Source organism: Cervus elaphus, chromosome 18, assembly GCF_910594005.1.
Source record: "Cervus elaphus chromosome 18, mCerEla1.1, whole genome shotgun sequence".
Classification (NCBI taxonomy): Eukaryota; Metazoa; Chordata; class Mammalia; order Artiodactyla; family Cervidae; genus Cervus; species Cervus elaphus.
This window is the reverse complement of record NC_057832.1, coordinates 82,248,589-82,255,315: the sequence shown is the minus strand read 5'-3', so window position 1 is coordinate 82,255,315 and position 6,727 is coordinate 82,248,589. Positions and strand designations below refer to the sequence as shown.

The 6,727-nt window shown below is 49.3% G+C and overlaps 1 pseudogene; it reads left to right on the top strand.

Annotated features, from left to right (window-relative positions):
• Positions 1-349: 349 nt before the first annotated feature.
• On the top strand, positions 350-6,213 carry LOC122673867 (annotated as a pseudogene).
• The last annotated feature ends 514 nt before the right edge of the window (positions 6,214-6,727 follow it).

The following is a 6,727-nucleotide window of genomic DNA, read 5'->3' as shown; positions in this document are numbered from 1 at the left end:
GGTTGGGTTTTTGCCATCAGCACCCAAAAGACCACATGGGAGTCTGTATCCTGGTCCCAGTTAGTTGGCCCTGCTCGTTCAAGGGAACTGTGACCCACGGCCACACATGGTTCAGTGTCTGGCCTCTTAGATGCCACGTGCTTCTAGGCCCAGCGGTGCTCTCCTCCTGTGATTTGCCAGGAATGCTGGGATGGAAGCAGATGTGGTAGGTGACCAGATTCAAGCTGATGTTGTTGGAAACATTCAACTTGAAGTTTGGTGCCTTCTTTTCCCTCTGCTATGAGAAGGGGATGTCCCAGATCCGAGTAAAGAGAGAGGCCCCATCCCTGACCGAGGATGCAGAATAGTCATGGACGGGGACCAGGAGGATCAAGACACCATCACGGCTGACCTGCAGCTGGCAGGACAGAGCGGCAGGCCCCCCAGGAACGTGGAATGTGAGAAGTTGGCTTCTGTTGAGCAGCAGTCTCCATGGCTTCTATTGCATCCACTGGTGGTGGCGGAGGAACACAGCATCCTAACTTGATCCCAGTGAACCCCAAGTCTGAGCAGCCCTCATGATGTGATCCACTTGGGCACCCCTCACAGCTACTTAGAAAGCCAGGCAGCCTGGCTGTCCCTGGAAGATGCCTTAGTCTTGGCAGGCTCCCCCCACCCTGGAAGAAGTGATCTTCATAACTGACTCCATGGACTGCATCACCAACCACAGAAACAGCTTGTAAAACCTGGATCCCGAAACTGGTCAAACATTTTCCCTTGCTATAGCCAATTCTAGGTTTTTATCCCATGATAGAAAGTTCTACCATCTTATAGCATGCATTTGTTCAGGAAAATACCACAGAGTGGTGGCTTTTAAGGAATATCTGTTTTCTGAGTAATAGAAGAGAGGGCAGAAAACATGAAAAAAAAAAGTCTATTATTGTACGGTAAGAAAATGTAGGATTCATCTTTTTTTATGGTTCACTGGGGAGTGACATGATTTTCTAGAACTGTCAAGTTCCACAGAGCCAAGCAATCATATTTTTCAGAATTTGGTTCATTATGAGAAATATGCATAAAAGAGAGAAATAGTTTGCCCTAAAATGGAATTGAATACATGGAGAAACTCAGAGATTTGTGGACAGTCCACTCCAGGACTTCTCTACTCATGGCCCTGGAGTTGTGTGACACTGTGATTATATATTATACATATACATATGTATGTATGTATATATAATAATACATATACATATATATACACATATACATATATACATACATATATACACACATATATACACATATACATATATACACACATACATATATATATATATATATATATATATATATATATATATATATATGCATGGACTTCCCTGGTAGGTCAGCTGGTAAAGAATCCACCTGCCATGCAGGATACCCCAGATCGATTCCTGGGTCAGGAAGATCCTCTAGAGAAGGGATAGGCTACCCACTTCAACATTCTTGGGCTCCCCTGGTGGCTCAGACGGTAAAGAATCAGCTTGCAATGAGGGAGACCTGGGTTTGATCCCTGGGTTGGGAAGATCTCCTGGAGGAGGGCATGACAACCCACTCCAGTATTCTTGCCTGAAGAATCCCCATGGGTAGCCTGGCGGGCTACAGTCCACAGGGTCACAGAGAGTCGGACACGACTGAGTGACTGAGCACACAGCACATATATATACAAGCATGCTGAGTCACTTCAGTCGTGTCCGACCCTTTGCAGCCCTACGGACTGTAGCCCGCCAGGCTTCTCTGTCCATGGGATTCTCCAGGCAAGAATACTGGAGTGGGCTGCCATGCCCTCTTCATATATATATATATATATATATATATATATGGGTTTTGTCCCCATCTCTGTCACAGAGTTCCTAGAAACTTTGAGATTTCCTAAGTGAAGAAAGCAGTAGTTGTCTCTTTTTACATTAATGGAGTGCTTTTGTTTGTTTGTTTGTTTTTAATGATTTAAAATTTAGTGATTTTGGAAAGCTTCCGGGGATGGGAGATGGTTGCCAGTGGAGCCAGTCCTGTGATTAGAAGGTTAGAATTTTCAGTTTCATCTCCCTTGACCTCTGGGGAATCAATCAACTGGCAATAGCCAATGATTTAATCAATCCTGCTTATGTAATGAACCCTCCAGGAAAAAACCAGAAAGGCAGGGTTCAGGGAGCTCCCCAGTAGAAGACCACATGGAGATTTGGGGAGAGTAGGGTGCTTGGAGAGAATATGGAAGTTCCATGTCCTTCCCCATGCCTTGCCCCCTGCATCTCTCCATTCTGGCTGTTCCTGAGTTATATCCTCTTAGAATAAACTGGTAATCTAGTGGGCAAAATGTTTCGCTGAGCCCTCTGAGCCACTCTAGCAAATTAATCAAACCTGAGGAGGGGGTCATGGGGGCCTCCCTGGAGCAGGTTGGTCAGAAGCACAGGTGACAACCTGAAGTTTCCATTGGAGTCTGAGCTGGGGGATGGGGCAGTCTTGTGGGATCTGATGCTGTCTGTGGGGACAGGCTGTTAGATCTGAATTGCTTGTTGGTGTGTATCCCCTCAACTCTACCTGCTCCCCCCACATACACACACAGCAACTGGGGGCAAAGCTTTAAATTGCTGTGCACACCTTCACATCAATTCTCCCTGCACACCGAGGGGTATGAGAACACACAGCCCAGATCAAATGGTCCAGACTTCATCTTCTACAGACAAGGACTGAGGGAATCCATGCCGAAGCCTCCAGGGCAGGTCAGTGGTCCAACTGAGGTTTAATAATTCACAGGCAACAACACTTAAAAACCCCATTGTTCTCCCATGAGATGGCCAGTGAGCAGCACTCCCCAGGACTGATGCTGCACCCACAGCAGAGGTGAGCAACTTGCTCAGTTTTGGGGATTTGAGTCCCAGGTGCAACCTCTGGGTGGAGAATGCCCAGTGGGAGCAACTGAGATATATAGAAGCCCTAAAGGAGGGGCTTTGCTACTAAAGGTACTACCTTATTTCAGAAACAGTTGGTGAAATAAAATTCATGTTTTACGGCAAGATGAAAAAAATTTAAACATAAATTTTTCTTTACCCCTTTGGGCCTCCTCCCTTGCCTCCAGTGTGTGTTATACATCTGCATTGATCAGACCCCTTAGGAGAGAACCTTCCTTCTTAACCTTGTAAGGGGCCATGGTGACCCATGACCCACCATCACTTTGTCCATGGAGATCTGGATTGTGCAAATTGTCAATAATGCATCATGTAGCATACAGCCCTCTGTCTCAAAAACTTACATAACTGTGCTTTGACCTCTAATAGGCAGAAGAATTCTTGGAGCTTTCTGAGAGGCTGTTCCCAGGTTATAATCCTCAGTTTGGCTCAAATAAAATTTTCCATTTTTTCCTTAGATCTACTGATTTTTTTCATTGACACAAGAAAGGACAATGTCCTATGAAAGTAATGAAGAGAAAACCCTGGCAGCCAGCAGGGCCCAACCCCCAGGGCAAGGGGGCAAGGGAGCATCCCTGGTGCAGGAAGGATGGCCCAGCGCAGGAGCGGGGAGGACCTGCCGTCTGGATGTCACTCAACTCAGTCCGTGGGTGAGAGACACCCTCCCAAGACCTGGACGCAGTTGGTCGGCTCCGGGGGCAGGACCCAAATTCTCACCTTCGACACAGCACACAGCTCCCTCCCCAAAAATACCAAAGGAAAATCTGATTTGGAGTCAGTGAGTGCCACCCACCCCAGTAGAGGCCCCACGGCGTGGCCCCACAGGGAGATGGCCAAGCCCAGACACAGCTGGAGGGGTCTCCACCATAAGAAGGGCTCTGAGACAGCATTCAGGTTATCAAAGGCCACGAAACAGCCTAGGGTCCAGGCTGGGAGAGACGACACTCGGGGAAGCAGAGATTATAGAACCAGGAAGCTAGTGTGTTTGGAAAGAGCCAGGACTTTAGAGGAAAGAACAGCATCCATAGAATGGGGCCACAGAATCCAGGGGAATTGCAGGTTGTCAGACACAGTCATTGGATAAAAACAGCACAGTGTGAAATACTGATATGGACCAGGCGCAGGAGAAGGTGGGAGGGTGATAGAGTGAGAAGCCCAGCTCTAAGTCACGACTGCTCTAGAAGAAGAGAACAGCTCATCTCATGGAGTTGCTAGTGTCTGGAAAGAAGGAAAACAATTTCTTTCTCCCCTAACACTAAGTGGCCCATCTCATCTTCCAGGCCGGGCCACCTTGGAGCTGGAAAGGGCACCAATAACCCTCAGCTGGGACCAGAGGCATGAAGCAGGCAGCCCTGGGCTGGCTGACCCAGAGGGCAGCCACCCCCTGGGATCCATGACCTTTGTTTCAAGGGTGCCCAGGTGCCTATGTGGGCTCATCACTGGCCTTCCTGGCAGCCTCTTGTGCTAACAGCCAAAGTACACCTGCCTCTACTGACCCACAGGTAAAATAAATTCCAGACTCTCTATCTGAAGAAGGCCCCTCTTTACTCTCTTCCAGGTGACAGCATCAGGCTTCAGACACCCCAGCCCCACCTCCTCTCGGAGCCCGGAAGCCATGATGCGGGCAGTGGGGCAGTTGGTGCCAACAGGGTGCGTGGCTCTGGGGCCAACATGAGCAGCACAAATAGAAGCAGCAGGAACCCCACTTAGGGGACTTTGCTGGTGGTTAGGACTCCAGCTGCTTCCACAGCTGGGGCCTGGGTTCAGTCCCTGTAAGATCTTGTGAGCCGTGCAGAGCAGCCAAAAAAAAAAAAAAAAAAAAAAAACAACCCGCTTAGGAAACATTGCCTTCCACAAAGCCTTGCTCCTTCCACGGCCATTCAAAGAAGGCACCTGGCTCACCAGGACAGCTGGTAGCGTCTGAGGATCCCCCAGCTCCATGTTCACAAACTTGAGCATTTCAGTCCAACATCCCACCACGAATCAAATGCCCGCTTCCTGTGAGCTCAGCAAGCCTCTACAAAGGTGACCTGCCATGTGGTTCCTTTTCTTGGACGCCAACTCTCTCACTAGCATGCTCTCAACGATGGTCCCCAGAGGACACGAGTCTGGAACCTGTGACCTTGTCCCTCAGCTAACGGATGCTCTGAAAGTGCAGAAGGGCCTGCTCTCTCCCTCTCTCCCTCCCACTTCCCTTCTTTCTTCCCTTCCTTGCTCCCGTCCTCCCTTCCTTCCTCCCTCCTTCCTCCATTCTCCTGGCCTCCCCTTTTTTTGGTCTCGATACTCTAAATGCCAGGGCCTCTGCTGGTTCTTCAACATTTAATTTGCATCAAGCCATGGCCCTGGGCTCAGGAAACTCAGAGGTGGGAAGGCCAAGCCAGCCTACCCCCCAGGGGTTCCTGTGTGTGGGCCTGGAATTGGGCCCAAAACAGCAGCTGCCTTATAACCTAGGCACACCCATGCCAACCTCAGCTCCAGCCTATTAGGGCCGCCACAGCCAGCAAGGGAGAGTTCAGGAGGGCCCATTAAACTTGAATTTCAATGAGCCACAGGAGGTGCGCTTGGCAGTCCTAGGGATTTGTCTCTTGCTTCAGCAGTGCTTAGATGGAACAGACCCAAGAATGCCCCTTGCTCCAGCCTCCGACTATCCCCGAACCTTTATTCCAGTGACAACTTTTGGCATCAGTTACTCTGCTGTCCATGATTACTGGGACCAGCCACAAGTTTTTGAGCTTAACTCCTTATTACCGATCAACCACTAGCTCCCAGATTCCTCAGAATTATTCCACTGAGGTGGAGGCCGCCGTCAACCACCTGGTCAACAAGCATCTGTGGGACTCCTACACCTACCTGTCTCTGGGCTTCTATTTTGACCAAGACGATGTGACTCAGGAAGGGTGTGGGCCATTTTTTTCCACAAATTGGCCAAGGAGAAGTACAAGGGCAGCAAGCATCTCTTGCGAATGCAAATCCAGGGCGGCAGCCATGCCCTCTTCCTGAACGTGCAGAAGCCATCTCAAGATGAGTGGGGTAAAATCCAGGATGCTATGGAAGTTGCCCTTCTCACAGAGAAGAATCTGAACTAGGCCCTTTTGGATCTGCATGGCCTGGGTTCTGCCAGTGCAGACCCCCACCTCTGCGACCTCCTGGAGAACCACTTCCTACGTGAGGAGGTGAAACTCATCAAGAAGCTGATGACCACCTGACCAACCTCCGCAGGCCAGCTGGTTCCCAGGCTGGGTTGGGTGAATATCTCTTCAAATGGTTCACCCTCAAGCATGACTAGGAGTCTCTGAGACCAGTGGCCTTTGAGGAGCCCCCTGCTAACGTCGGGGCTTCCTGAAGCCCATCTCTGCAGCCACTAGGCAGCTTTTTAACACCCCCAAGACCTCTCTCAAGCCTTGGACAAAATGGAAACAATAAAGGTTTTTGCAGCAAAAAAATAAATAAGTGAGCAACAAATACTGTTTGGTATAAGTCCATCCCACACACTGCATGGGACATTCTTAATCCACCCTACTACAATGCCATAGCAGCCTGCCAAGAATCTCCTCCTTTACTTGGAGGGATCTGAGATCCAAAAGTGGTGGGGCCCAAACCTGTAACCTGCAGCTTAATGTTCTGTGTTCCCTTCCAGGTCTGTGTCAGACAGTCACTGAGACCACAGTCTGGGTAAATCCTCACAACACCATCCTGTGGGCAGGTGGCTCTTTCATGGTGTCCAAAAGGGCTCTGTGAGCTCTGAGCTCTTCCAAAGAGATCAGTGACCACCAACCAGAGTATAATTGTAAAATGTTACA